At 43.0% G+C, this 24,554-nt stretch overlaps 1 protein-coding gene and 1 long non-coding RNA gene across 4 annotated transcripts in view; both read left to right on the forward strand.

Moving 5' to 3' along the window:
- Positions 1-16,202, forward strand: part of LOC129621756 (uncharacterized) — a 51,662-nt gene extending 35,460 nt beyond the window's left edge. Inside the window, exon 3 of the long non-coding RNA XR_008699669.1 lies at positions 15,985-16,202. This is a non-coding gene — a long non-coding RNA (uncharacterized LOC129621756). The remainder of the gene's footprint in view (positions 1-15,984) is intronic.
- RGS6 (regulator of G protein signaling 6) overlaps positions 1-24,554 on the forward strand; it is a 622,410-nt gene that overhangs the window by 340,894 nt on the left and 256,962 nt on the right. The gene's annotated exons all lie outside the window — the stretch shown is intronic.

Genomic DNA, 24,554 nt, shown 5'->3' on the forward strand with positions numbered 1-24,554 from the left:
ATGTGGTTTGTGATTTCAGGAGCACTGCAGTCCCTACTACTTCCTACTGCCTCATCTCCTATAAAACTGCTTGGTTACTTAGAAATCTGCTTTACTGACTCTTACTCTATAACATCCTTTTTGCAGGTTCAGTAGTGTTTTCTCCTGAGAGGACTGACTGAGAAAATGAATGGGAAAATGCTGGCACATGATAAAACAGTGTACTACAATGGAAGTGGAAAGTATTATTAAAATCACACCACTGAGGGTTAAAGTCCTTAAATGAATGAGTGAGAAATAGCTAATTAATGGGATTTCAACAAATTCATGAATCTCCCAGAGTATTCTGCTGTTAGAAAATAGTTTACCCAGAGTGTCTGTTCCATTTGCTTTTTAATAAAAATATTTTTAAAGAATTTTTATATTTAAAAAATGGGCTTCCCCTGTGGCTCAATGGTAAAGAATCTGCCTGTCAATGCAAGGAGATACAGGAGATGTGGCTTCAATCCCTGGGTTGAGAAGATTCCCTAGAGGAGGAAATGACAAGTCTTCTTGCCTGGAGAATCCCATGTACAGAGGAGTCTGGCAGGCTGCAATCCATAGGGTCAAAAAGAGCCAAACATGAGTGAATGACTGAGCATGCACACACACATATAAATAAATAAACAGAGCTATATATTTTAATCAGAAAATAGTATTATAGCAAAGCCATGTTTTAATATGCTTTTCCATTTATAAAGTATGATTGTTAGACTCTATTATATGATTATAATAGTCATTACTTTTACAGTTGAATCCTGGTAAGGTTGGTATTTAAAGTCAAGATTCACTTTTGACTTGTAGACTCATTGAGTCAGGTAGTGCTCTTAGCACTGAGTTGCTAATTTTCCAAAAACATAATTTGAAGTCAGGATGTTGATGGGACTTTTTCAATTATCAGAAAGAATTAATACTCCAAAGTAGAAAATGAGTGATAATTGTCTAATGTTTCTGAAACATAATGTTAGACATGGCTATGGAGTCTTTAACAGAAGATATCAGCATCAGTCTAGGGACTCCCAGCCCCCAAGTTCTAGCCCATGTTAGAGACAACTCGTGACCCAGAAGGAGATTAAAGACAGTCATCTCAGGAAAGAGTCACAGGCCTCATCAAGAGTGCTGGGACGTTCCACCGCTTAGTGCCATGGAGAGAGGAGAGGAGGACTAGGACTCTCCCTGCACCCCAAGTCAAAGGAGAGGATCTCCAATCTAGAGGTTGGGGCCATGGCAGCAGTGAGAGGTTGACCTTTCATTTCTCTCCCCAGGCAGATGACTGCTGAGCTGCCTCTGGTTCATCCAGGTAGAGCACGGTCAAGACTCCAAGGATGTGTGAATAAAAGACAGGGGCCTGCTTCCCACATGCAGAACTTGGTAGCTGGGAAGTGGTTAAAGCAGCTTATGAAACTGAGACCAGCCGAGGGTTGTCAACACCGACAAGCTCAGATTCCACCATTTGGTTGAGAAAGATGTGTATATTCTTCTTGAGTCAAGCAGCACTAGGAAAGGTTGAAAGTTTGAGCACTTATTGCTGGACCTTGCCAAGTAGGTGGACTTTGGAGTGAGCTGACCCATGCAGGGGACACAGACTGCGAAGTCTATGAGGAGGCTGGAGGTGTATGTGTAGTGGGAGGGTTCACAAAAGGCCAGTTAAGTGGTTTTTCAAACACATTAGGGAACTGGGCAGGGGAAGTCCCATGTGGCACCTCCAAAGAACCTACAAACGCACCCCTTGAGTGTATCAATATGTGACTGTCACCTCACACAGACAACTTTGTAGACAGAGGAGAATTGCAAACAGCACAGACTGGTGTCCAAAGTTGTGCAGCCCCCTCTGCGTCACTTCCCCTTGTGTTGACCCTTGAGGAGCTACAAGCAGCAAGTTGGTGCAAGGAGCAGTGAAGGAAATAGGGCAGATTAAAAGGGAGGGCCATGGGTCCCTCCCTACTCCAGGCCATGGAGATGGGGCAGGAGGAGAGCAGCTTTGGATTGGTTGAATTTGGATATGAGATCACTAGACCTTCAAAAAATGAGTGAGTCTTGGTTTCCACAGATAAGGCTGTTCTCATAAGTGAAAGTGATTGAAAACCTACAAGATCTTTTTGAAATGCTCTCCAGCTTCAGGGAAGGGAGCTCCAGCCTGACATACAACAGAATATGCAAAGACAGTGATGAGAGAAAGGTGAGACCACATCCTCAAGTTCCTACCATTCCATAAGCCATAAACCGGCTCTATGGAACTCATATTATTTGATGGGATTCTAATATGAACCTTCCCATGTCTCTTCCCCTACCAACTTATGCATTTTATAACCGGCTTTTGTGGCAGTGTTTGTTATTCAAAATTAAATTCTTGTAACCAAGAAGTCAGAATCATAATCTTCTGGGCTTTTCTTGAAAATATTTTCTCTTACAGTTGAATTGGTTGACTTGCTTAATTAGTGTCAAAGGTGAATCTATTCTAGACATCATTTCTGAGTCATGATGTATAATAGTTAGCAACTATTTTGATTTTGATCTTCAGTCACGGTGATTTCAAATGGGATAATTAAATCATTGTAATTTCATGTTTTGTAGAAACTGTGAAGAAATTAATATAAACCATCTTGGATTGCTTCCTTTTTTGTGTGTTAATTCATGAGTACCTTCCAGCAGTTCCAGTTTAAAGGGAGGTAGACTCTGGTTTCCTGTTTATCCACCTCATGGTTTTTCCTTTTGGTAGTAGAGAATTCAGAGCTAAGGATAATCCTTACCGTATGACAAACCCCCCTCTGAAACTTCATAGGGAGTTTATTAGCTGGCTTAAGTTGCCATAACAAAATACCACAGGCCAAGTGGCTTAAATAACAGAAATTAATTTTCATGTAACTCTGAAGGTTAGAGGTCCAAGATGGAGGTGTCATCAAGGTTGGTTTCTGATGAGCCATCCCTTCCTGGCTTGTACATCGTCACTTTCTTGCTGTGTCCTCACATGGCCTCTTGTCTGTGCAGCCAGAGAGGGAGAGGGAAAGAGAGAGACAAAGAGAGATATGGAGAACAAGCCAGAAGCTCAGGTCTCTCATCCTCTTATTGTAAAAATGCCAGTCCTGTTGGAGTAGGGCTCCACCCTGTGACCTCATTTCACCTTAATTACCTCCCTAAAGTCAAAGTCAGAGTGTTAGTCACTCATTTGTGTCTGACTCTGTGATCCCATGGACTGTACGTAGCCCACCAGGCTCATCTATCCATGGAATTCTCCAAGCAAGAATACTGGATTGGGTTGCCATTCCCTTCTCCAGGGGATCATCCCAACCCAGGGATTGAACCTGGATCTCCTGCACTGCAGGCAAATTCTTTACCATCTGAGCCACCTGGGAAACTGGTTACTTTGACCTTCCTAAAGACCGTAACTCCAAATATAGTCACACTGGGGCTCAGAGTTTTAGCATAGGAATTTGAGGAGAATATAATTCAGTTCATAACAGGGAAGGAGGGAGAGATTCTTTTAAAGTTTTCTCTTCTTAAAATTAATGTTTCTAAAAAAGCAGATTCTTTAATTTCAAATTTAGGAGACTTCTAGGGCCAGTTACCTATGGAATTTTCTTTTACAAGTGTCTGAAACTCTGCTCGAACTAGTCAAAGAAAAACTGGTCATTTTTGGCATATGGCCAAAGGTCACATATGTCAGCCACAGCTGGATCCAGGGCTCCATCGTCAAGTGTCTGTTCTCTGCCCCAGTCCTATTTTCTGCTGGGTTGGCTTCCTCCTCAGGTAGGTGCTCTCTCTGGAGTGGCATCTGTGACCTGGGGCAGCTTCAGGCTGACTCAGTCCTTAATGTTTGTAACTTTAAAAGGAGGGATGCTCTCTCCCAAGGATCAGTTCTCATTGCCCCTGCATGGGGTAGGAATACTTGCTGATGGCCTGGACCCTCGCAGGTGGGAGAGGCCCAGCTGTCAAACAGAGAAGATTCAGGGTAGATTAAACTGTAAGACATGCCACAGTCTTGCCCTTCTAAGTTTCTGAGATAAGACAATTTATTCTTCCTTTTCTAACTTGTATAATTTTGTAATTGCCAGTTCAAGGAAGTTTCCAATTAGTTCATCTTTATCATATTTGAAGAGATTCTATTTTAAGGTTGTTAGAATCTTTTTGAAAGCCACTTGGCATCATGTTGACCTTTGCATGTGTCTCTCTACAGATCCTTCAGCAGATTTGGCTCCTGTGTCTTTGCTACCTGCAGGCTGTCTGCTGGGATGGCCGGAATTCTCTGTTCTCTCACCTCAACCTCTCTGCTCCCTTCTGCACACCTGGTGTAGCCCCTCTCATGTGGGTGCACATGCCTGATCCCACATCTGAACTTCTTGGGGTCAGACAGAGCTCTCATTTTAGAAAAGTCACATGGTACATATACTGTAGATATATAGATACTCCCAACAGGATCTGGGGTAGTACCCAGATTCCATCTCATTAACATTTCTGCAGGGCAACATGTGAATTGACACTAAGTGGGAATAATAAAAGTCTACAGTAGCCTTGAGACAGGCTGGGACCTGCGGGCTGGGACCCTTTGCTACAGTACCTGCACCCAGACAAATGAAAATGCAAAGAACTTATGAGGGACTAAAAATAACTGTATGTATGCACAGTTGGGGCAAATTATCAACAAGATAGAAAAAAGACCGAAAACCTAACTGCCACTTCTTAAGAGCTGGGAGTCAAAAACAGGGTGTCAGGAGCAAAAGTAGGGTACTGTGCGTGTCCCCTGCTCTCAACACCACCAAAGGGGTGGGCAGACCACCTAAACCAGCCTCTGGCCCAACCCCTGAACCTGCCCCTACCCTCACCCATATATGAGCCAACTCACTGGAGCGGACGGAGTTCTGTTATTTGTTCTCACTCCTTCCTGCTGCAGCAGGGGCCCCAATAAAACTTTGCCTGAGTTTCTTGTCCGGCCTCTTATCAATTTCTGTTGATTAAGGAGGCCAAGAAACCTGATCAGTAACAGCCTGGTATCAGTTCAGGCCAGATTTGGCCACTACATAAGTTATGAGAGATTGATTTTCGGGAGTACTTTGTGTTTCAGATTTGTAAGCAAGGATTCTGGACCTGTGTTTGCATGTAGTAAGTGCTTGTGAATACCTCTGCTGGAATCTCAGTAGCTCTGACTGGTCTCCATGAAATTTAAAACTTAAGAAGCATTTTAATTTAAAGAACATAAAGTAGTGCTTTCTAGTGTCTTGAGTTTATACGTGTATCTGTTGAGGGTAGATAGCTATAAAGAAAAAACAATTTTGTGCTTGATGTCTTTACTTTGAGAGGTTCCTGGTGGGTAAATAGTTAGAAAGCCATGATACTTGAAATTAAAAGTTTTTCATTTATTCATTTTTTTTTAAGTACTACTTACCATCCAGGGGAAGGAAAGCATTCTCACCAAAAATGGTTATTACCAAGTGAACTGAAGTCAGCGTGAAACTCGTTCATAACTTTCTATTTCAAACCCCTTGTGGGGTTTTCACAAGAGGATTTTCCACATGCTTTTGTCTTTGAGCACAGAAATTAGAGAACATTCTTACCAGGAGTGAAAGTAATTCAAGCAACCAAAAATAAATTATTTTACCATTTGGAACCAAGAAGTTCAAGAGAATTTTTTAAGTTTACAACTCTTGGGCTCTCCCAGGGAGAGACAGAGGGCAAAATTGATTCCAATGTTTGCTAATGTTCCTGCCAGCTTGTGTCAGCCATTCACCATCATGATGCCTCTGTTATCCCATCTGTCAGCACCAAGAGTCTTTGCTGTATTTCAACATGTCATGTTTTCAAGAACTTCTCAATGCTGCATTCTGGTGCCTGGCAAATATTGTGGGTGAATTTGCTGTACTTCTCTCTGATGCCTGCCGGGAGGGAGCTAGAGGAAGGATTTAGAGCATCTTCTGGTAAATCCAGATGATCACACATACTCTGCCATTGAGGTGAGCGAATGGCGTTGGGCAGCTGTCTCATTAGAACAGTAAAAACTGACTTTTTAAATGCTCTGTATGATGAGTATGGGGTTGGCTATGTACATAGGAAATATCCTGATCTGGAAAACACTCTAGGATTGATAAAACTAGTGGGTTTTTCAAATGTGGTTGGTTAGAATGGTAACACAGGATTCAGCATCTTTGCATTGTAAATGAGGCATCAGAAAACTGGCATGCCAAGGAACTTTGGCAGCAGTGTGACATTTCAGGTTTGGGCCCATTGGCACTGTGTTTCTCTCCACTTCATGGGAAATCTGCCACCTGGTTCAGCCACAGGCCTGAGGGTTCAAATGGAGAATTTCCTTCTGGGTACTGGTCTGGGTACTAGAGGGCAGAGAAGACTTCTTGGGAGCCACCTGCCTGTACAAAGCTTTGCTTTTAGATTCAACCCAGTTTCTTCCCTTTCTATAGCTTTCCCTAAATACTCCAACCCATATTGATCTTTTCCCACTCTGAATTTCAGTCATGCCACTTTTTGCAGGAGAAGGGAGAGGGGAGTGCATCTGTTCATATTTGCTGTTCTGCTTATCTATGCTATGTAACTACCCCCAAAGTTTAGTAGCTTAAAACAATAAATGTTTTCTCATGTCTCCTGAGTTTGTGGATCAGGAGTTCTGGCAGATCTCAGGTGGGCGTTTCTTTGATCCTTGTGGACCCCAGTTGAGGTCACTCAGTGGTTTGTTGGCAGGTGGCTGATCTGGAAGAGGCTAAGCAGCTTCACTTACATGCCCAGTGCCTTGGTGGAGTGGCTGGAAGATGTACTCAGCTGGGATGTCCCCAGACCACTTACACCTACACTTGGTGGTCTCAGACTGATTGTATGGCAGCTGATTCCACCCATGGGGATCACTTCAAGAAAAAGGAAGAAGAAAAAGGAAGTGGAAGCTGAAGTATTCTAAGCCTGGGCCCAGAGTCACTTCTGCTATATTCTAATAGCCAAGCAGTTACAACTCCCAGCTTTAAAGGAAGAGACCCTAGTCCCCACCTCCTATAGCATATTTGGCCGCCACTTTTAATCTTCACACTTACCTTTTTTGTTATCCAGTTTTCTTCAGTATTGTGCGCTGCTTTCTCCAAATTAGATTGTCTCATAAATCTTCAGTACTTAGGGCAGGATTCAAGGAATACTGGTTTGAAATGAAAAGAGTTGAAAGTTTCCCTCTCTAATCACTTTCTCAAGAGATGTCCAAGCTTTGGGAAACAATTTAGGGATATCTCTTCTAATCTCATCGCTCAGAATGAAGCTCATAGGCATTTCTAGATTTCTTCCCAGGCTGAGGAATATGTTCTTTCTATCTGAGGCTCAACGGTATCAAGGCTGAGCTAGGCTCAGTGAAGGCTCTTTTTCCTGATAGTTCGTTAGTTCAGGGGCCAGCAAGTTTATTTGACACAAGTTTATTTTGTGTCATTCCAGCTCCATGGAACCTGTGACTAACTAAACGCACTCATTACTTGTACTGCAAGAAGAGTGAAAGACATCTGTTGTTAGTCTATTCCTGACACTTGAATCTCTTCTTTCAGCCTGCTGTAGATTACAGATTCTTAAGATAAGCAAAAAAAGAAAAAAACATTTTTGTCACCATAGCCTATTAATTTCTACCCTGAAGCATAGAATGTGGTTATTTCTATAATGATCTTAGCTTCCGGAGTAATTGATGGTTCAGTGACATACATAAGCACACACTCCATGTGAACATTTATCGGAAGAATCTGACTTAGCTTTCAAGAGTGATCATTTCCCCCCAATTATTCTATACATGGTGTTTAGAGAATTTGTAGTTTATATAGAATCAGACATGACTTAGTGACTGAACAACAACAAATATTGAAATTTGCTGACATTTAGGCTTGTCTTGTAGATTGTTATTCTAGAGTCCAGGATATCATAGGAGAAACTCATCATTAAGAATAGCTGCTCTAGTTCCTGGCAAGCCCACCTTTGGAAATATTTCTGCCCCCACCTCACCAAGCCTTGAGTGGCCCTCTCTTGTTAACCTAAGAATAACAAGCTGATACTCAAAGGTGAATTTTTTCCTAAGGTGTCATAATTGGAATCTTTCTGTCTCCTCTTTGCCTCTTCTATACTATTTTTTTTTTTTGTTCTTTTAAATTCCATAGCAATTTTTTAAAAACCTCCCCGCACAGTTTGATAGGCAATGAACTTTCTCTTCTGGGTGGTTTCTACCTGAGGGAAATGGAATAGCACACCCATGATATTTCTCTGACTTCCTCCCACTCTGCCTCACAAATCAACGAAAAAGAGGCTGCTTCGGGGCTCTGAGCTCTGGCTTTGTGGCATGTGAGTGTTCAGTCACTCTTCCCCAAAATAGGATTTCATTCACCAGTTGCTATAAGTTACTTGTGACTTCTAATAGACTTTGCAGCAGTGATTCATTTAGCCTTGGCTCAGAGAGAGAGAGATTTTAGGTGAGGAGGGATGGCTGGGACAGGGGAGGTGGGTAGGCAGGACAGGTGTGGCAGAATCCCTCCCCAAGGGTGATAACAACCTTCAGCGTTACGCTTTATACCAGGCACGCCACCTTACACGTTATCCTGGTTGAATCTCTCAACAGTTCTGTGGAGTAAAAAGGCATTACTGAATACAGATGGAAGTTGAGGTTCAGAGGGGTTAAGCAACTTGCCCAGTGATATATAGCTGGTAATTAGACCCAAGCTTCCTGTCACAACATATTCCTTCAGGCTTCTCCATTTCACTAGACAGTACAGCAATGTTCATATTAAATGCCTAGCTGCGATGGTACTTTCTCCCTTATTTCTCTCACATCCTGCTTTTAGTGTAGTGGTGAATCCCTGCCAGCTTCACTTTTTCTTTTTTATTGGTTTATGACATCATATAAGTTTGATATGTACAATACTGTATTTTGACTTCTGTATACCCTCCATCATGTCCATCACCAAAAATTTAGTTTCTATCCATCACCAAACTGTTGACCCCCTTTACCCATTTTGCCCTCTCCCACCCCCTTCCCCTAAGGTAACCACTATTCTGCTTAAGTACCCCCAGAATCTATCTCCTCTGTCACTCCTACCCTGATCCCAGCCAGCGTCATCTCTCTGCCTGACCACTGTGAGAGCCTTGTCCCTGGTCTCCCTGCTTCTGCCCTTGTTCCCCTAAAGTCAGTTCCCAGCACCCAGGCAGGGAAGTCTGTACTAGGGCTACAATCTGCCTTCTACCCCCATTATTCCTCTGGCCTACCTTGCCATCATTGCTCATGCTTGTTCACTTTACTTCCGTCATGTTGCTATCCTTGCTGTCTCTTCAAAAATCATGGCCTTTGCATTTGCTCTTCCATCTGCCTGGAATCCTCTTGTCCCAGGGAGCTACATGATTTACTCTCTAACTTTTATGTCTTTGCTGGAATGATGCCTTTTTAATGATGATCCTGTGTAAAAACCTTTCCCATTCCCTCCCCCCACAGCTAGAATTCCTCCTTTCTCCATAGCACTGCATTTTTTCCCATACTACTATCATAATCTGGCTTACTGAATATTTTACTCATGTATTTGTTTACTGTCTGTCTCCTACTAGAATGTAAGGTCCATGAGGACATGACTTCAGTGCTGGATTCCTAGTAGCTCTCACAATGCCTGGCACATAGTAGATACTCAATAAACTTGAGTGGTAAATGAATGAGTTATTTAATCTTAAGACTTTAAGTCCCACCATCTCTGCTCTTTCCAGATGTTCGCCATGCTGCTGGTTAATTTTTATATGATTACATTGATAGAAAACAGCTCATTTCAGGAAATAGCTGAAGAATGCATGTACAAGAGAGGAAACTGGCCCCTAACTTCTGACATCCATTTGGACTTTGATATTCTGTGATTACCAAGGCTGATTTTGTGATACAAAATTGTTTCTGTGTCCCAGAGGACAGGATGTCCTTGGGCTGTGGATGTCATCTCTCTGGTCCTTAGCTTTCTTGTCTATAATATATGCAAATTGGTAGATAATCATTACCCTTTTCCCACATTAAATATGATAATTTGGCCCACTGAGTTAAATAAAAGGCCCTACTGCTTAGTTTGTGTTGCCTCCTTCTGAATGTGTTGTTGTTAAGTCGCTAAGCCATGTCTGACTCTTTTGCGTGTGTATCAAAGGCGTAAGCTCTCTGAGAACCAGAACTAACTTTTCCTTTAGTTGGTTTGTTTCATCACAATCCCAGTGTGATGTTCTATACTCAGCTGCGTGTCAACATGCTTTATTGACACAACTAAGGACCAAATCACACTGAGCGCTGAGCTTTCCTGTAATCTGAAGTTCACTGGTTGATAAATTCCACTACATTTTTGCATACATATGATGGCATCCACAGTCACCCTAATCAATGGTTACTTTTATTTGGCAAAGTTAACTCCACATGGAGATCAACAAGCAGGCTATCAAGAAATAGTAGAACTGTATGCATTGAAGATCTTCATGCTGAAACTCTTAGGATTCTGTGGATTGGTATAAGCGTCCAAGTTTAAAATCTACCTTGAATGAAGGGATGAATGTTGAGTTACCAACTTGGCTTGATCAATACTGACAAGCGATTGCTTGTTGTGTAAGATTGGAAGAGAGTGTATATGGGAGAGGAAATACATTTCACTGTCCTAAATCCACAGCCTCAAAGAGGTAAAGGTATTGGAGATGTTGAATAGAGTGTTAAAGCTTGATGGACCTCTAATGGCTGTAATCCTGTCCTTAAGATTTTTAAGAAACTCAGGACAGATCTGTTTTAATGTCACCAATCACCACATTTTAGTAAGAACTGGTTGACTTCCCTTTTAGTGTGAGATTTTGAATAATGTGTGTTATTTCAATATATGATTTTATAGATGGACAGGATGTTTTCTCCTTCCAGAGGAGTACTTCCTTAATTTTACAGAGAAAATGCATATTAAAAAGAGCTCATGTTCAAGCACTCTTTCTTTCTCTCCCTTCCTCTTTCTTTTCCTCTCTGACTCCATATACACACATTTTATCTCAATGAAGTGCCATGTACTTTTAATTTAATACATCAAATATGGACTTAGTCCCTAGTGTGTAAACTATTCTGTTGGAATATTAGAGGATAGAAATGGTGAAATGCTACACATATCCTACCCTCAGAAGTTTACATTTGGAAAGGGGAGAAAATCAAAAGCTAGCATTCATTGCGCATACAAAAAAAAAAAAAAAAAAGTTGCAAGTCAAACGCTTTGCAGGGAGAATCTTTTGGCAGAAATCCCAAGAGATTTCCTGGAGAAGGGATTCGCAGAGGAGACCGAGGTGACGGGATAATTTAGATCAGGTTCCCCTCTGCCATGCGCTGCTCTTTGCATTCAAAACGCTTTAGTTTGCAAGATGTCAGCTCCTGTGCAACTTTTCTGGGACTCAGGTTCATGCTCACAGCGTTGGTCTGTGGAAAAGAATGAGACTGGGTGACAGCCAGAACAAATGGAATCCTCCAAGGCAGGGAGAAATATAGAGAAAGGAAATGAAATGACCTGATCCTAGGAACTGCCACAGGGAAAGGGTAGGAGAGAGGAGAGCGGGCAAAGACTATTCATTGTCAACTGTCCAGCCTCTCAGATGTCACCCGAGGACACGGCCACAATTAGCATGCAACCAGACAGTGCACAATGAATGCACATTTTGGCTTGGTTGGCGGCAATAGTTGAGACTCAGACAAAAGCAGTTTCAGTTGCAGAGCTGGTGCCAGGCTTTCAGAGAGAGAATAAATTAGGCTGCTGTGACAAGCTGTTCCATTGCAGCAACAATAGTTTGGACTTGCAACGCGGCCTGTCAACCAGGCCTCAAAATACATCTTCATTTGTTGTTGGGCAGTTGGGAAAGACGAGTCATTAAAGAATTCTATAATACATCAAAGGCCATGAATTCCAGCTTTCATACAGTCACACCTTACCCCAGCCCTCATTCTGCCAAAAGAAACTCTTTAGTATACCAAAAATTATGTGGAGTCTCTCTCCTTTATTTAGTGCCATTTATAATATGCTGTGTGCCTAATTCTTTGCGAACTGTGAGAGGAAAAAAAAAAATCAGCCATTCTCTTTAGGATTGAATTTGAGTTCTGCAAACATTCATTGAACACCTACTGTTTCCAAGCATTATGCTGGTTGATGGATTGATGGATGAAAAAGTTGTGGTTGGAAAGCCCAGGCCTATTAGTCAGGCTGTTAACAATGCAAGAGAAGTAGCACCAGCAATGTGTTGGGCGGTTAGGGGAAGGAGAGGTTATGGTTTGAGAGAGTGAGAATTCATTGAATTGTGGATCTGACCAGGTTCACACCTGGTTAAGAGTCAAAAGGAGCTGGTTGGAGAATGGAGCATTTTAACATGTGATGATTTGTGTGGAGTCATTCTAACTTTGCATTGCTTTTCTGCAGCTACTATAACAAATTGTCACAACACAAATGATTACTTTACAGTTCTGGAGATGAGAAGTCTGACAAGGGTCTCAGTGAATTAAGATCAAGGTGTTGACAGGGTATGCTCATTCTGGAGGTTCTGTGGAGAATCTTGCCTCTTCTATCTTCGAGAAGTTGCCCACATTTCTTTGCTCATGGTCCCCTTCCCTCTTCAAACCCAGCAACAGTGAGTTGAGTTCTTCTCCCACGGCATTACTCGTTTTTTTGCCTCTTATGTGTAAGGACTCTTGTGATTACCTTGGGCTCACTTGGATAATGTGGGATAATCTCCCTATTTAAAGGATAGCTGATTAACAACCTTAAAAATTCCATTTACAGCCTTAATTCCCTTTGCATATGACCTAAAATAGTCACAGGTTCTAGGGCTTAGGATATGGATGTATTCAGTGGGTGGAAGATGGGCATTATTCCGCCTACCACGTTCTTATCCAGCCTCCAGAATCACAGATTGTGATCAATTGGATAAGGACTCAGGACATGTACTCTGGGCTCAGGAGAGAAGAGGGTTACCTGACCTTTGCTAAGAGTAATCTCATTTCACCATAGCCAGTGCAACTGGGGCTACAGATCCAAAGGAAGAAGGGGCAACATGTTATGTGGGAAGAGCACTTGCCTGGTAATCAGAAGACTTAGATTTTGGCTTCTCTTCTGTAAACTAACTGCTAGCTGACTGTGGCAAGTCACTGGACAAGTCTGGATTTCCACTTCATCCTCTATAAAATGAAGGTGGTGGATTGTGCTAGTGAAAGTCACTTTAGTCGTGTCTAACTCTGTGTGACCCTATGAACTGCCGCCAGGCTCCTCTGTCCATGGGATTCTCCAGAAAAGAATACTGGAGTGGGTAGCCGTTTCCTATTCCAGAAGGTGGTGGATTAAATGTTCTCAAATCACTGTTCTCAAATGCCCTTTCAGTTTCTAGCTCTCCATGACTCTTTACTAACAAATGTACTGAAAACACAGACAGACTGGCCTGTTGAAAATGTCTTGCCATCATTACAGCATCAAAAAGCTAGACTAGTGTACAAAATATTGTCTATCCACAACTCAGGCTCTGTGCCCCTTTTACTCCATCCTGGGCGCAGCCCCATCATCTTGCTCCCAGTGACTATAATGCGCTGTGTCCATCCCCATTCTTTTTCCTTAAACTGGAAATTCTGCCAAAAGAGTCATGCCAGCAAATTAGGTGATTAGAGATAAAACTGGTTCTGCCGGCAATGTGGGAGACCTGGGTTTGATCCCTGGGTTGGGAAGATCCCCTGGAGAAGTGAAAGGCTACCCACTCCAGTATTCTGGCCTGGAGAATTCCATGGACTGTGTGGTCCATGAGTCACAGAGTTGGACACAACTGAGCAACTTTCACCTTCACAGTTGAAACATGGCTTTAAGGAAATTAAATTGGAGATGTATAAGGTCAGGATTCCCTAATGGCTCAGTGGTAAAGAATCTGTTTGCCAGTGCAGGTCGGGAAGATCCCCTTGAGAAGTAAATGGAACCCACTTCAGTATTCTTGCCTGGGAAATCCCATGGACAGAGGAACCTGGCAGCCTACAGTCCATGGGGTTGCAAAAAGCATTGGACACGACTTAGCGACTATAACAGGAACATGTATTCATATGAATACATACATATGAATTCATATGAAATACATTCATATGAATTCATATGAATACATTCGTACATAATTGAAATTGAGCATTCTAGAGAGACTTGAGAAGGTTGGTTCTGCCTTTCAGAGCTTGCATTATGGGCAAGAAACCTGAGCCTAGGAAGAAATAATATATATGTGGGTCATTAGGCAACTTCTTCCTTCATTACCTTTTTTCCTTTCATCAAAGAACTATACATATGCAAGTAACTAGATCACCTCCTCTCTTCTTTTTTCCCTTTAATCACAACTGAGAGGGAAGTTTCCAGCTGGGCATTAAATTAGGTCAACAGCTAACACAGCAGGAGTATAGGCGACAGGGACAGCAAGAGGTATATACACAGGAAATAAGGGCACTGTGTAGCCAGTATGGGTAAGCTACGGAATAGTGCACGGGCCACATTAAGATTCAAAGTAATAAGAGATGAGAGGAAATACGGTTACCAGCCGTTGATAAACACTCCTGCCTTATGAAGGTGTTAATTTCACTCACTGGCTCTTGATGCCTCAAGTATAATCTCTCGTGGTGACCTTTATCCCCCAGCGCAGGCCTAAAGGACACCTAGGAAATGTCACCTTTGTAGTTGCTCGAAGAATAACCTTGGGTAACTGCAGGGAGACCTGAATACATCAAGTATGGCAGGTGTATGGAGTTGCACCCATTTACAAAATTGTTGATTCAGCTTAAGAAGGTATGAAAAAGATGTCCTTGACCCTGGTACATGCAGATGGAAGTGGCATTTCATCAGGAGTGTATATGGAAACGTGCCTAGCTCCAAAATGGAAGGTATTTTCTGCTCACATATGTAATAATATGGAACCATTTATTACTAGTGAACAGCACTGTTTCCTCCCGGTGAAACTGCTAATGTTGGGCTAGGACAGCCCGTACCGCCAGGAGCAGTCTCCAGATTGTTCGTGGAGGTCTGAGGGAGGGGGCCATTCCTTCCATGCCATACCCAGTTAGGAGTGTCCCAGAAAGTCATTTACCCCTGAACCTGAAGTGGCAAAGACAACGGATTAGGGGCAGTTCTAGCGTCAGTCCACATTGGGTGCAGAAGCATCTTGCCCCTCTGACTTAAGAAGTACAGTCATGCTGTCTTTGAGTCTATCAGGTCAGCCCCAGTTCATACCATCACCCACCAGTGCGACTGGAACTCGGGTACACGTTCATGAGCTCTCAAACCACAGCCCCATCGGTGTTGCATCCAGGGCCCGGGGTTCTACTCCCTGCCATCCAGTCACTGCACGGTTAGCGCAGCCCAGCCTTCACCACCGGTACCACCCCAGACCTTCCAGAGTGAAACCAAAGGCCACGGGAGTTTGTTTTCATCGGGCCAAGGCTCACACAGTAGACAGAATAATGGCCACCGTGGATGTCCACTTCCAAGTGCCCAGAGCCTTCATATTTACTGCCTTGCATGACAGAAGGGACTTTGCACATGTAAGTTCAGGATCTTTAGGTAGGGAGATTACCCCAGATTATCTACATGGGCCAAATGTAATCAATAAAGGGATAATGGCAGGAGGCTCAGGGTCAGAGAAGTGTTGTGATAGAAGCAGAGGTCAGGTTGATGCTACTATCGGCTTTGGAGAAGGGAGAGGCCACACGCCAAAGAATGCAGGCAAACTCAAGAGCTTAAAAAAAAAACAAGCAAGGAAATGAATTTTTCCTTTAGAACCTTCAGAACAATCACAGCCTTACCACCCATTTTAGACTTTGGACATCCAGAAGTGTAAGAGAATTAATTTGTGTTACTTTAAGACCCTGAGTCTGTGATAATTTGTTAACGTAGCAGCAGGAAACAAATGCAGGTTACTTGGTTCCATGACTCAGGATTAACTGCTTTCTGGGTTAATTAACAAGAATACATCTGTTTCCTTTCACAGAAAATTTATCCTCACCCACCAGAGTGAAAGTTTGCTACCTGGATTCCATCAAATCCCAAAAGCACTGTAGCATCAACTGTGAACAAGTCAACAATTAACAGAATGTTTGTCTTGTGTGGTGATTTGGATATAGTGAGATGACTACTTTCACTGTTCTGATTTTCTATATGTGTTTAATGAGCATGTGTTATTATTTTGCAATTAAATGACTTAATAAGTGAAAATTTTAAAGGAATAGAGAAATTTCTCATTTCTATGGTGCTACAATCTGTTACCTAATTATTCATGAGAACATGAGTATTGTTTGCCCAACAAAAAGGTAGAAAAACAGTAGAAGAGCACCCCTATGAGTGAAAGCAGTTACCTATATACCAGGAACAGTGCATAAGAATGAGTCTTACCTGTAGATTTCTAGACCATCATGAGTTTAATAAGGGCACTGTAGTAAGCAGAGTTCTGAGAGCCTCCCAGGGCGTACCTGCTTTGCATAATATCTGGATCTTTGAATGTGGGTCTATCTCTTTATTTCTAGGATCAGATATGTTATACAGCACAGACTTTTATAACATGTGGATCATTTGACTGGGCTTCACCTCCCATGAAGCCTTCAAGAGCAGAGTTTTCTCTGGCTAGTAGCAAAAAAAGAATTCACCCTTCAAGCACGAGAAGGATTTTTCTGGCTGTCAATGGATATGTAAGGTATATTGGTAAAGCTGCTCTTTCACTTCTGCCCTCTGAATTTTACACATAAAGGTCTCTTATGGCCCATTCTAGTCAGAAACATACAGAGCAGGAAATTCTGGGAAAGGTAGTTAGCCTACCCAAGGTGACAGCAGAGTCTCGAAAGAGAAATTGTGTTGTGAGTCATGGGGAGATGGGAGCCATTAGCAGACTTAGATGAATGATTGATGGCCCAGGAACAGACCTACAAATGGCCAGAGATATTCCTTAGAAGGAATTGGGTTGTGCAGTTGTGGAGGCTGATAAGTCCCAAGATCTGCAGGGTGAGTCAGCCAGCAGGAGGCCCAGGAGACCTGATGTGTAGTTCCAGTCCAGTGACCCACAGGCTCAAGGCCCAGGAAGAGCCAATGTTGCCACTCAAGACTGGATGGCAGGGGAAAAATGTTCTAAGGGCAATCTGGCAGGGGGAATTCCCACTTAATCAGGGATGGTTGGCCTTTTGTTCTATTCAAGCCTTCACCTGATCGGATGAGGTCTACCCACACCCGGCTTTATTCAATCTACTGACCTAAATGCCAAACTCATCTAAGAGCACCCTCTTAGAAACACCCAGAAGTGTTTGACAAACCATCTGAATACCTTGTAGCCCGGTCAAGCTGACTCATCAAATTAACCCTACAAAGAATGTGTTACAGTTAAGTGTCAGTTTTGGCATCCTGACCAGCCTTTTGTAACCTCAGGCTCTTCACATGTGAAGTGGGGGTGATGTATTTATCTCTCAGAACAACTGTGAGGACCAACTGCTAATATAACTACTCAACAAATGTAGTGAGTACCGACTGTATACTAGATGCTGTTCCCCACACTGTAGACACAGTTATGAAGAGAGAAACCACATCGTTGTTCTCATGGAGCTTATGATGTAGAGAGAAGAGATGGATCAAAGCAAATCAATCAATAATTATTATTTAATCACCCAATGCTCAACGTAATAGAAGTTCTACATTCATTTGCATCCTGGGAAGTGGTTATGATTTTCCTTTTCTAAATGCTGAAACAGAGGTTACTTGCCTCAGATCTCTTCTACCAAGGGTCAGTTGAAGTCTTCTGACTCCATTCCAGCACTCTTTCTACAAAGCCCTCTTCCAGCAGAAAATATAAGCCTCAAGTTCTCACATCATTACTAAACTTAAGTGGAGACTCTTATCTCATGTGGACAGATGGCTATGACTTTATACACTAAGAAAACCTACTTAGGCAGGTGTTTAGGCTATAACAAGAAGCAGAAACATGACCCTAATCCTAATTTAATGGGTTTGCTGAAAGTTATTTGTTGCTACTAATACAGAGATAGTTATTGGTGTATTAATGCAGAGAGAGTGAGACATATGTAGCAAGCTAAAAAGTAAGGGATATAACAAGATTCTCAGGGCAAGAGAGACCATTGGGAACTAGACACACTTATTTCATGAATTTAAATAACACTGAGTTTCTGCTGCTAGAGTGATAAATGCAATGAAGAAAATAAAAGGAAGTGATGGGATCAAGTGGCTAGGGGAGGGGCCCTCTTGATACAGGTTGGTCAGGCAAGCTTCTGTGAGCAAGTGACTTCTGAGTCAGGACTGCAGAGGCAGATCTGCAAAAACCTAGGGGAAGTTCATTGTAGGAGAGGGATTGCAAGTGCAAAGGCCCTGAGGCAGAGTGAGTATGATGTGCTTGAGGAATAGGGTGAAGAGTGGCTGGAGGTTGCTGAGCAACTGGGACATGGTAACCCGTGCATCTGGAAGGATAGAGAAGAGCCAGATCCTACAGGGCAGTATAGCCCACAGTGAGGGATTTGAATTTTATACAATTCAAATTCCAGTGAATTTTATACAATTCAGTTCCAGTTACACTGGAAGCCATTGAAAGATTTTAAGCAGAATTACAATGATCCCCTTTGTGTTTAAAAAAAAAAATCACTGTAGCTGACATAAAGGTCTCATCAGTTATATGGTATTTCTAGACATTTTAGCACTTTTTAGAGATTATTGTGTTCTGGATCATTCATGTATTCCAAACTTGAAATGGACAAGAAAAATGAAAAGCTTGTGAAACATCAGTAAAGACTGCTAGGATTCTGGCTGTAATGCAGACCATTGAGTGGTGGCATCCATGTGAAATGGATGTGGCAGCAGAAAGGGCATGTTTGTCCCTTTTTTCCAACAAACATACCTGACCTTCCTATGACCCTTTTTATTGATTGATGACTGGGTACCAGTAGATTAGAATCGATTGGTTTTCAGGAATTTGTAACGGAGAGTTAATGTGTTACCCTTTTCAGGTAATGGGGTTCCTTAAACCATTTGAAATGCCCAAATTGCCCGAAAGTCCTTAATATGTGACTGTCTCAGGGTTGGGATTTCCAACCTGCAATGTGTCATTAGAAGGGGGGTTGAAAGACAAGATAGACCACAGAGGCAGCCATGGCCACCTGCTCTGCCCATGTCTCTGCTTCCTGGGGTGTAAGACATGAGCCAACTTTCTCTTTAGCTGATGGATCTTCCCAACCCAGGAATTGAACACAGGTCTCCTGCCTTGGCAGGCAGATTGTTTAAAATCTGAGCCACTAGGGAAGCCCCTTTAGCTGACAGGATAACATAAATGTTATATTTTTTGTTGTTCAGTGACTCAGTCATGTCTGACTCTTTGCGACTCCATGGACTGCAGCACACCAGGCTTCCCTGTCTTTCATCTTCCAGAGCTTGCTCAAACTTATGTCCATTGAGTTAGTGATGCCATTCAACCATCTCGCCCTCTGTCATCCCCTTCTCCTCCAGCCTTATGTCTTCCCCAGCATCAGGGTCTTTTCCAATGAGTCGGCTCTTCACATCAGGTAACCAAAGTATCGGAGCTTCAGCTTCAGCATCAGTCCTTCCAATGAATATTCATGACTGATTTCCTTTAGGATTGACTGGTTTGCTTTCCTTGCAGTCCAAGGGACTCTCAAAAGTCTTCTCCAACACCACAGTTCGAAAGCATCAATTCTTCAGTTCTCAGCCTTCTTTATGGTCCAACTCTCACATCCATACATGACTACTGGAAAAACCAAAGCTAGTTGTTCTTCAAAAGATACTAGAAAACTCAGTTCTTTCTTTCAAGACTCTTTCATTAGTCTGGTGTCTTGGCTTCTTAAGTAACGCCATAATACTGAATTCATTTCATGATGCTATTGAATGAAAGGGATCTGTGGCTGGAAATAGACTTGATATTTGACCAGGTAGGTTAAATACTTGGATAAATTAGCTAGGGGGCTGCTTTCAAGGGTAAAAAGCAGAGAAGAAGGTCATATTGGTCTGCTTGGGATGAAAAAGGAATAACCCCAGTGGTCTTCCAGAGTCTCCAAGTCAAAGTGGAAAGATGGAGCTTGCAGGCTGGAGGGAGATCAGAGTCACCATCTAGGGAGAGAGGGTGTGTGTTGAGCAGAGGTGTCTATGTATTGAGCAGACACCACCGTGTCTGCAGTAGCGTATGTAGTGAGGTTTTCTAGACAAGGAGACATAGAGAATGAAGTTCGGAAGGAGGCTTGAGAGCGAAAGAAAGGTCAGATACTTTAGAAGGCTGAGAGTTCTAGAAGCATGGACAAGAGTGTTTGGCAGAAGGACGGCACCTTGAAGGTGGTACATCAGCGTGCTTTTGTCACGGATGGCTCACCCTGCTGGAAATGTCTTGCTAAGATGAAATTTTTAAAGGGAGTTAGTTTCCCTGGCTTTGCTCTCTCTGGGTACCTGAATCTTGATTCTAAGATTTAGGTTAGTTTCCCTCGTCCTACGTATTTAACAAATGCCAATAACAAAGGGAATCCTTGAAAATAGTAATATCATGAAGATGACCAAGGGCCCTGTTGAGCCACTAAACTCACACTTTGAAATGAGGATTGTAACCAATGTCTATACAATAAACTAGAAAGGATTATATGGTATTTTCTGATATCAGTTTTTAAATTCTCCCGACCAAAGAATTTGTGTTAATCCTTAAATCAGCTGCTCTGGGAAGCATGTCTAGCCCAGTGAGGCTCTTCATTGCTCTATCTCCTCTACTGTCTGATGATTGCTTTCTACTCACTTGATCTGGAAAGTGATGGCTGATTCCAGGTCGTGTAACCTACACACTCTCCCACTCTTTTCCCTTTGGCTCCCATGTTCTCCCTATGAGATTAGCATTTTCTCTTTTTCTGCTGCGGAAGCTTGTTGTCAGAATGAGCCCCTATTACTTAGAATACAATCTAGTGATGAATTGCCCTCATGAATGCCATGTGCTGCTTCCTGGCAATACAGTTAAATTGCAATCCCCACCCCTACTCTTATCAAATGTTCCTTAGGGCAGCGTTGTTTAATTGCGCAGTGCCCAATGTCACAGAAGTTATACAGTCCACTTGCATCCTGCTGCTGCTGCTGCTGCTGCTGCTGCTAAGTCACTTCAGTCGTGTCTGACTCTGTGCGACCCCATAGACAGCAGCCCACCAGGCTCCCCCGTCCCTGGGATTCTCCAGGCAAGAACACTGGAATGGGTTGCTGTTGGGAGCCAGCGTGAGGCACTCCGCCCGTGGCAAAGGTCATGAGGAAGGAGGCTCGACGTAAGCAAAGGCGGGATTGAGCCTCAGGAGTCCCCCTGGAAATCCTCGAGCATCTACCCCCATAACCAGAGCCTGCCTACTTTACTACTTTGTGCTCTCACCTACACCTCTGACTTTACAGGGGGCTGTCCCCCACCACCTCTTTCGGAGAAGGAGTTAACTTAGAGCTCCAGTTAATACAAACTCCTGGGCATGACAAGAGTGTTTTAACCTACAAACTCCTCTGAAGGTTCTCTAGCCTGCCTGACAGGCTTGTCCGGCCACATGTGATTGCTCACAGCCTCCCAACCATGAGAGGCACGAGATGCTTTAAACCTTCTAGAAACAGGTTCCTTAGAAAAGTTAGAAAACCATTAGTATAAGTATAGTGGGCTGATTAGAAATTGTATTCGTAAAGGGTTTTTCATTTGTTGAGCCAATGTTTGTTGCTAAGTCTCCATATCCCCTGCCCTTACACACATTAATGAATATATAGAAGAAATAAGTATTAACCTTTGATATAAATCACGTTAGACCTTAGACTAAGTAAATTCTTTCCTTAACTAAAACCCACTACACCCTCACCCTATAGGAATGTAACTTTATTTGGGTGGCGTCTGTTTTAAGAATAATCACCCCTGGAGAAATAAGTGTCCTGGTTGACTGACCACTGTCACAAGGAGAGGGTCATAAATTGTCAGCAGGCCCCCTGGCCAGAAGATGATGTAACACCCTTAAGACCTCTGTATACATTTGTATGAAGCACCTGACTTTGATAAAAGTCAGGACTGCTGACCCCGCGTGACTTTTGCATAACATCTCGGTGTATAAAAGTAGACCATGGAAAATAAAGAATTGGGATCAGTTTCTCGAAATACTGGTCTCCCCATGTCGCTCTCTCTCAAACTCTGGCTGAGTCTCCATCTGGAGCGCGGAACCCACCAAGCTTACTAATTATGCCTGGGCTTCTAAGATCCAACCGGGGAGGCCTCAGTGTCTCCTCTCCTTCGGGAGAACGGGACACCTGCGGCCTACGTAAGTGGTGCAAGCTTCTTGTCTTGAAGTTTTATTGGTCTCCTGCATAAACCAAGCTACTCCGCTCCTTTTCTCCACTGAATTTTCCTACTGAGCTATCCTCATTCTATTACTCTTTACATCTCTAATTAATATCTAATTGAAGCTATTGTATCCTGATCCTCGCCGACGCCATCCCCGCTTCGAACTCCCTGGATCAGCCGGGGCTGGACCCTGGCAGGTGGCATCTGAACAGGGATCCTTCTCCAATGCATGAAAGTAAAAAGTGAAAGTGAAGTCACTCAGTCATGTCTGACTCTTCACGACCCCATGGACTGCAGCCTACCAGGCTCCTCCGCCCATGGGATTTTCAGGAAATAGTTATTACAAATGCTGAAACAAAGGTCCCTGGCTGGAGACCTCTTTGCTACCAAGTGTCAAAAGTGAGACTCAGCCCACGTTTTCTGACTCCATGTCCAACACTGTTAATGCAGTCAAAGCCCTTTTCTGACAGAAAATATAAGCCTCACATCCTTATAAAACTGAAGCAGTGTATTATCTCATGTGGACAGATGGCTATGACTTTATACACCAAGAAAACCTATTTAGGCAGATGTTTCATTGATGACAAGAAGTGTAAACATGACCCTAATTAATGGATTTGCTAAAAGTTATTGGTTGCTCCTTGTCAGAACTGTTGTTTTTCCTGTCACTTCTCAGATTGGATACACAGAGAAAAATTAAGCATGAAGAAAATTGGCATTTAAAATGTGTTTATTCTTTGCCATCAAGCCAAATAGAACTTTTCATTCAAAAAAAGGAATGAAGAGTTCATTGTGCTATGGAAAATCACATGTGAGAAGAAGATAGAAAAATTCAAGTAAGATTAATACCGCTTTTGACAAAATGAGGAAATAGAAGTCTCCTTGCCAAGAATTCTGCAGGGGCATAAAGGCTAAGATTGGACTGATCTCCAAGTTCATGGGTGATCCCAAATCTGTGCACCCTTTGGGTTTATTCTTAAGAAGGCGACATCATCCCCTTGTCTCCTGCCTAGTCCACCAACGATGCAAGCCGTTCTTATTCAGCCCTGGCCACTCCCATGCGACTCCCTAATGCCTGCATTAACTTCAAACCCAGTAAATGGTCAAGTTTCCTTCAGACTGTCAGCAGGCCCTCTGACCCCCAGCTCTATCCCTTTCTACAACTTCAGCAGAAGGTATTTGCAAGCTCTTTAAACTGATCCTTGCTGAGAAAAGCCGTTTTATGAGTCTTGGGCTTTTAAAAGGTCTTGGAACTCACAGGACCCCCTCTTTGAGGGCTGACTTGCTGATACATCATTATTGCTTACCCTGCTGCAGAAGCAGGTGGGCGGCTAGGCTTGCAGTGGGAGAATCTGTTAATTAGAAATCGGACCTCATAGAGGGTCGTAAGGGAAACGTTCAATTTGCACCTCTCTTAGCAGATCCTCCCTAGAGTTAATTAAAAGCTATTGCTCCCACCAGTGAAACCTTCATGGCTGTGCTGAATTCTCTGCAGCTGCCAAACATGTACAAAGGGGAGAAAGGTTTCAAGCTGGATTCCTTCCCAGGAGGAAGGTTCTTTCATTGTGCAAATTCCAGGGAGGTGGCATCTCAGGGGAGAAGACAGGGAGGAGTAGTTGGGGTGAGTTTTCCTCCTGTGTTTGCTCTCCCGTCCCCTCTTCCTCCTGTGCTGAGGTTTGTGCTCCCTATCCCCAGCTGTTCTGGCCAGCTCCTCAGTGATCTTCGAAGAGCCAGTGTTTTCAACTTCTCCTTCCCTACTTTGTTATGTTCAAGCTCTGAGCATGGCATTCTTCTGAGACGTCCCGTGTCCACCTCCACCCCCGTGTCCTTCCATGAGTTTAGGAGGCCAGCCATAGTGGGCGGTGCTTATGTACCCTCTTCCCAGGCCACTGCCCCACCCAAATTGCCCTTTCTGTCTTCCCCATGTCAGGAAGCTCTACTAATTCACCATGGCTGTGTTCAAATCCACTTCCTCCTCTCCCTGCTAAGAGCTCGTTGTTCTTTTTGTCATGCTCCTAAAATATGCCTCTTATTTGTAATGCATTGTAGCCCGCATTTGTCCCCATCTGGGTTACAGGCATTTGTGTGGTTTTTCTCCCCATTGAATGCAAAGTTTTCAAGGTTTTGGTCCTCATCTTATTCATCTCTGTAACCTCACAGTACCTAAGAGAGTTCTTTGTACAAACCCAGTGTGCAGAAATGTTTGTTGGATTGAGAACAGCAGGGCAACCTTTCTG

The sequence above is a fragment of the Bubalus kerabau genome, chromosome 10 (genome assembly GCF_029407905.1).
Source record: "Bubalus kerabau isolate K-KA32 ecotype Philippines breed swamp buffalo chromosome 10, PCC_UOA_SB_1v2, whole genome shotgun sequence".
Lineage (NCBI taxonomy): Eukaryota > Metazoa > Chordata > Mammalia > Artiodactyla > Bovidae > Bubalus > Bubalus kerabau.